The sequence below is a fragment of the Astatotilapia calliptera genome, chromosome 23, assembly GCF_900246225.1.
Source record: "Astatotilapia calliptera chromosome 23, fAstCal1.2, whole genome shotgun sequence".
NCBI classification, from domain to species: domain Eukaryota; kingdom Metazoa; phylum Chordata; class Actinopteri; order Cichliformes; family Cichlidae; genus Astatotilapia; species Astatotilapia calliptera.
The window spans coordinates 28823246-28831075 of NC_039323.1; positions in this window are offsets into that span (position 1 = coordinate 28823246).

Below are 7830 nucleotides of genomic sequence, written 5' to 3' on the forward strand. Positions count from 1 at the left end.
CCTTCCCTCCCTCCGGGACCATACGGGGACGGTCATCTGTGGCCTCTCTCCCCACCGCTCCAATTAAGACAGTAATTCGAGTAACTGTCGCTTACTGCTGCCCCAAACTGTGGTCACACAGGTTAAACCATTCACACACGCACGATGTGAGAAACTCACGCAATCAGTTCCAAGACAGCTTCACACACAGCCGCTCTGACCCGCTGGTGATTATGTAGATTATGTGTTAATGTGTATGCACGCATTTTTGTGTTTGTGTGCGCGCGGGCACGGGTTCCCCTCCATTTCAGTAATTGCTCAGAAAAGTAGATAAGACTGTAATTAGAGCTCTTGTTGAAGAAAGAGCTGGTGGCGTCAGTCTTCTTCACGGCTGCTATAAATTGCTGCTCGTGGCCTTCTTTTTTTTTTTTTAAATCCGACGCCATCGTGGAGAAAACAAAAACGTATAGACCGTTTAAGGTAATGAGGTTTTGTCCTCTTCCTCCTCCTCCTCCTTTCATTCAGTTGATAATCGCATCCACGAGTGTCGCAATGCAAATAAGCGAGACAATGAATTGCTTACTGTTCTGAAACTTTCAGTCACACGTCACATGCAGATGGAAGAACCCCTATCAATAGCCTAATTAAGTTTAGTTTCAGTCTTTTTGTCTGTTTTAGCTTTAAAGTTTTCTTTTCAACCTTAAATTGAACATACAAGCCAATAATCAAATCGCTAAATTATATATTTATATTTCTTGATTTTCTGTCTGACTGGGCTCTTTTCATGTCTGTGAAGTAACACTACAAAACTTATGTTAGGAAGTTAATGAGCTATATAATAGAAATCCATCTGTTTTCCTGTTGAGGTATCTTATTAGAGTTAATTATATATAAACCAGAATTATGTGGCAAGTATCGATCGACATGACATGCCTTGATTTTTTTTCGTAGCTTGTTTTAGTCATTTGTTCTGGTAAGTGAGCAAAATCATTCTGTCTGAATGATTGGAGATATGACATTAACAGGGTTATCCTTTTTTGTGATCATCTGCGTAAAAAGGTGTCTTGATTGCTGAATATCTCACCCTGGAGTTACCTCAAGAGCTGATGGAGAGCACAGTTTGGCTTTGACTGTCTGATTTTTGTGCACTCAACACGCCAGTGGAAAAACAAAACAAACAAAATGCCGGATGAAAGTCACACTTCTGCATTTACTTCAGTGTGATGATACCATTTTTTTTTTCATTAATTTTAAGCGTAGGATGCTCCCGGATGTCTGCCTAACTTTTAATGCTACTGTTACGCCAGTAAGTGGTGGCAGGAGACTGTGGCACGACCAAAGATGATTGTGATTTTTTTTTTTGCAATGAACTTACAATCTCGTTGCCTTTGAAACATTTGCTTTAAAGATGGGGAGCAGGTCTCACTCGCCGTCAGCTGCTGTCTTGAAGTTGTGATAAAATGGCACGAAGACAGAACAAGTCAGCTATCATTTTAATGGGATCAATTTGGGATCCAATGTTTGCAGTGAATCAGCAAGAATCACAAATCTGGTGTGGCTTACATACACAGAAAATCATATGAACTACTTTGACTCTTAATTCAGCCAGAGCCTTGTAAATTTGTAACACAAATTCTATAATTCCTCCACAAATAGGGAGGTTGCTGCAGGATGGCAATTTAACTGCAAAAATAATATTGGTGGTTGGCAACCTTGCTTTTATATAAGAATAGAACCATAAGAAAAACCAGCTGGCAACTATGTGATTTGAGTCCCGTATTACAAAGGCATGATTTTCATCGGAGCAGACTGACTCAGATTGATTGCAACATGCTGGAAATCTCTCTGCATTTATGAATTAGACAGCAGTTATTTGCAAACCTGTCAGAGAATGTTTGCACAGTTCAACTTTGCAATCGTCTCAATTTTTGAGCTGCAAGTATTTCAAATTGGTCACTCAATTTAAACAAAAAACAAAGAAGAAGAAGAAAATCAATCCAACCACTGATTTTTAATTTTTTCTAATTGCTTTTGCCCTCCTGTTTTTACGCGGGCGTGACTGAACCATGAAGTGTTTCAACTGCGTAACCTGGGATAAGATGCTTCCGTGCACAGCATGAAAAAATATCCAAAGTCCAGTATTAGCAAGAAAACTAGTGTGCAAATAAACAACAAGACAATGAAAACAGTGGATTGAAATAAAAATGTATTTCAAGTCAACTAAAGTGTCAATGCAGATTATGGATTATGAATAAATATTAATGATTTTTCCAGCTGACAAACTTACATCTCGAAATGTTCTCATAAATGCCTCCTAAATACAAGTTAGCCAAAGTAAGATGTTAGCAACAGATCCTGTGGGTCCTGATAGATAGACAGCCTCATTGTGGTGTGATGGGAGTGTGCACCAGTGTATAATTGTGTGGTATGTGTAAGATAAACATCCGTGTGAATGCTTTGTAAGGAGATGGCTAGTGCTATTCACAGCACTTTTAATACTGTGGCCAAGCAGTATGTGCGGTCTAAAGGACTGTAGGAGCTGTTCATGGTGCTGAAGTCACTACTCTTAACAGGGCTTGCTTTAAAACACACGCACACACCACACACACATGCAAACACCACACACACACATCGTGCTCTGTCTTGTTGTCCCTTTATTATAAAAGCTCATAGATACACACATAGACCTACTTTATATAACCCCAATTTCTGCCACTCCTGACTTACCTCACAGTATTACTCAATCCATTATACACACGGTACACACTGGGACACTTGACAAGATGCCAAATCCCAGAACAGGCAGTCTTTCTAGAGAGAGCAATTTCAGCCCGCTGTGGGAGTAGATTTCAGCCGAGTGTAATCCATGTTTTGGTCTGGCTTGTGGATGTTTCACAGGGGAGAAAAGATACCTGCTTTTGTTCCAAACCTGGCAAACAGTCAACCCTGATTGTTTTCCTTTCCCACCACTGTCACATCTTATCTGGTCCACCGCTGTATCCCATAAAGGTGTAAATTCCAATGCACAATAATACACACACACACAAGAGAAAAAGGCTTCTGGATTTTGAAACCAATAAAGTGAAGAAAGAGCAAACTGATGCCTTTTAATTTCCATTTCACTGTGGCCTTTGTCTTTGAACAGAATGAGATTAAAACAAAGTGAAACTCAGTGTGAAGGAAGCTTTATGCACGCATGTGAGTGTCTGCTTAAATGATGGTGACAGATAAAAAAGAGCTTAAGAGGCAGTTTGTGGGAGAAAGCAGCAGGTGACGGGGGCTAGAAGGTACCCGCCTGCCGAGAGGAACCATTTGTAGTGGGCAAGAGCAGCGTGAGACCGTATTTCCATACTTGTTTTCACGCACTTGTTTTTGAAAAACACCACTTGTTTGATTTCAATGAAGAACACAATTGTAGAAAGGAACGGAGGATGTCCACTCGTGTTGACAAATGCACATTTATGCTCCGCGCAGGCTTGCGCGCTCCCACGTGCCCAGCGGGAGGAGCGATTCCAGCGATGACCGTGCGCCGCACACAGATGCATTCATAGGCGGGCGGGTGGGGGGGCTCCGAATGATCCATCAGTGGGAGTGGTCGGGGTGCGCGTCAGACAAGCGAAATGACAAAGGCATCTCAGACAGATGAATCAGCCCAGCCGCTGTGAAAGGAGCGTGAAAGAGATGTTCACATTCATCCATCCTCGTCAGCAAGCCACCCCGGCTGTCCCCCCGCCTCCAACCTGGTGCCTGACACGTTCACCCGCACACACACACAATCATATTTTTACAAGTGGGAGATTCACTCACATGGTGAGGGGGCGCTCACTCAGTCACATGTGCATGCATTTTGCATGGGTGCTGCACCCACACAGAGCCACACACAAACATTTTGTCTATAGACACCATCAGGGGAGTAGAGAAGTTAGCCCATCTTGTTGACATTTTCATAGGCACTAGGAGTAATTTATGTAAGGTTAGCTTGCTCCCAGTGCACTGGGCCAGAACACAGTAAAAGCAAACAGAGGGAGAAAGAGAACAAATTGCTTTTTTAAATTGCTCAGACAAGGGGTGCTCTTTTTGCTCTATTAGGACAAAGTGCAAACACCGCTACAAAGCAGGAGGGGCAGACTACAGGACTGTGACTAAATCTAATAGAAATACCTCTTGCTAATGCTGATACCAGTGGGCATCTGCATGCGATCAAGCTGATCTTGATGGGGAGAGCTAACCACAGCTAGAATCACCCTAGAAGGTAGTCTGTTTTCAGGCTGCACAGTGAGGCTCGACTTGGACTCATGAGGGATGAAGCTGGGAGTAATCTAAAAATATCCCAAGCAGCTTATGTTCCACTTGCTTTTTTTAACATTTTAACTTAATGAATAGGAATCAAAGACTTTTTTTTGTAGTTACAGGATCTGAAAAGAGACATTTGCAAAATATCTGATACGTCATTAAAGCTCATCTTAAGTCCTCCAAACAACCAAGTGCATCTTAATTGGATGTGAATTTGATTATTTCATAAGCTTAATTTATTCTGAGCACACCCACCTGAATATGTTCTTGCATGTGTGTGCTACATATTCTCTTGACCCCTATGCTGTAAACATGTTGCATTTCACTTCTAATTAAGAGTTACTAAAATATTCGATTCCCTCATTAGCAGACGGAGTAGTTGTAGATAATCACAGACTGGTGTGATGCATAAATAGGTCACACTGTAGCTTCACAGCAAGAAGTTCCTGGGTTCAAATCCACTGGCTGGTTGGGGCCTTATTGAAGTTTACGTTTCTTCCCTCAGAATCCAAAGACATGCATGTTTTGTGAAAAGGTGATTTTCAAATTGGTTAAATGTGTGAATGATTTTTTTGTCTCTATGTGTTATCGTTGTGATACTATCGAGGGAATAACCCGCCTCCATCTAAGATATGCTCCGGCCAATTATGTAACACATGGATGCACATGGAATGAATATTTTGGCTTATGTATTAAATAGTCATATCAAGGTAGGATTTTTAAGAACTATACTGATATCAATACCAATTTAAAAAAGTATATGCAGTATATGTATAGTTCTTTATCAGTCCTTACTAAGATAATATGACTGCTGTTAAAAATTATCTAGTTTATTATCAGAATAATTTATGCATTTCTTGTTCTCTGGCTTTCAAAACTCATGTTGCCAACAGGGAAGTTGCAAAGTGCCCTCTGGTGGACAAACTATGCAATATCAACACTCATAATATGCTAAATGATTAATGGACTGGTTCTTATTTAGCGCTTCTGTACTCTACTTGGGCAAAATGTTCTAAACAACATTTCCAATCCCCCATTCATAAAAAACATCTAACGTCTAAGTGTTTTCTATCTAAGATTCACAGACATTCATGCTCTGCTCTCATGTTATGTACTGTAAAATGTTTTTGATTTTTGATTTTTTTGTTCTTTTGGTAGGCAGCAGTCCTGGCATATTAGCTGATTTCCATGCAAGCCCACGTCACATGTCCTTTCTGCATATAGTTATTAAATTGCTTTAGCGTGCATACACATGGTGCTGCTTCTGCAAGCCACTTAGCAACCCACCTCCACCACAATATCTTCATGATTTTTCTGCCTTAAAGTCATGTCGGCATTGCTGCCTCCTCTGTTCAATGAGAGGATATTGCTGCTGCTTTCCCCTCCTTTAGGCTTTCTCCAGTCCTATTTGACTCAAGTTGTGACACAAATTAGGCTTAATGTGTAAGTGCAACAAAATATCACACAAACTTTAAGTTGAATATTTTTCTTGGTAGCATGATGAAGCTCAGCCAATCCCATGGACGTAGACAATCTATTGTGGATTTTGAGGCTATGTGATAAGAAGTCACAGGAGTTTATTGTATGAGGACATTAAATAATATAGATTTTCACAACCTTCTAAGCCTCTCGTGCTGCAAAGATATTTCAAGATGAAACTGGAGCTGGAGGAAGGGTCATAATGACCAAAATAGAAGGAGATCCTCTTGAGAGAGGGGGACTGAGAGCAGAAATAACACCAGAACTGAAATATTCATGGGGACGCTTCTCATGTTCATTCATGTTTTGCTTGCTCTGCTGGATTTCTGTTGTTCTTATTTCATCCGATAAGTGACACTGTAAAGGAGAGGCTGCAGTTTGTAGAACTGGTGCATCCAAATAATGAATCTTTCCAAATTTCAGCACACCTCGACACTGAGATTATTGAAGTTGCCATAATGGTGATCGCCGCCTGCCTGGCCTCAGCTGATGTCTCGAAAGCATCAGTTAGCTTAGTACAGTAATTCCAACTGATGACAAGGAAAAACAACGGGGCAAAGCCTAAATTGGATATGAGACAACAGTTATTTGTGGAAAAGTGCAGTTTCTACAGTTTATAGTTGGCAAGAGGTTGGAGTCACAAACTTTAAAAGATCTCCAGGCACTTCTATTACTTCTCAGAATCAGAATCAGAATCAGAAAGGGTTTTATTGCCAAATGTTGAGCAGGTTTACAACATTAGGAAATTGCTGCGGTGCTTCAGTGCAAACATACTGTCATAAATTGCGCTTAAATAGACATGAAAAAATAAAAGTAAGAATAAGAATTAAAAGTGCTATGTAGAAAGATATATGCATGAGAATAAGAATTAAAAGTGCTGCGTAGAAAGATATATACATGAGTGCAGGTGGTGATCAGTGCCAAAACATGGAATGATGCAGTGAACACAGCGTAGGGTCATGTGTTAGTGGTGGGAACAGTCGTACGTTTATTGTTCATGTGTCCAACAGCAGAGGGGAAGAAACTGTGTTCTGTGTCTCATGCTACACTTTTGATTAGCTTTTGAATTAAATGTGGAAAACAGATGAGTCCATAAGGAAACTTGAATGTATTTTTTGTCAGAGCCATTACTAGCCATGCCAGTTTTATTTCAAACAGTCCTCACTTCCTGCAGTTCCTGGCTGGTTGATAACCTTCAAAGTGGCCTGTTTCCCCTCTCTGGGTATCATAGCGCCTGGTACCCTGTGGAGAGGGAGCGATACTGACTATCAACAGGAGGCACCCCCCCTGGAGCAGCCATGTCCTGCCATTGCCCCTATTTGGGCTAAACCTCAAAGAATGCATGTAATCCTGTGCTGTTTATGTGGTTATTTGGCCTCACCAAGTCCCCTCCACCCCTTAGAGGGGCATTGATGTTCTGGGGTGGCAACAAGGACATCTGGCTGTCCCTGTATTGGACCAATCTCAGAAATGGAGGTCAGCACACTCACTGAGCACATAATGGTTAGAATCTGGTTCATGAAGTAAGGATAAATGAGGAAAAAACTCAAACCTGGGCTTAAACCGGGCTAAAAGTTTGTATAGTTGACCTTTTATATTAAAACATTCTTTTTAATACAGGAAGAATAGTTTTTTGTTTTTTTTTAAAGTCTTCATGGTGCTCTCCATGCAGTTTAATAGGTACTTTTATTTGCACACGCTTGAGTTCCCTAGCACTCACAGTGCAAACATGCATACATGCATCCGGGCACATTTGACTCCCCGGTGCTGATGAGCTGTTTGTAAAGCTTTGCCATGCGTGGACAAGCAGAAGATTAGCAGTGACAGATCCACATCGTGCTGCCTCTTACTGGGGAGAAAGATGGGTTTCATCTCCAAAAGCATTGCAAACACTTTCCCTCTTATGTTGATGTTAATGTGCCCCTGTGATCCTTCCCCTGTCAACACTGTACACTCATGCAAAATCCATCAACCCTTGCACCGCCCTCACTGCAAAAGCTGTTGCGCTGCATTCTGTGCAGAGAGGAGGTAACGGTGATTTATATTTTCAGGTGATGAAATATACATTTATCAGAGAGA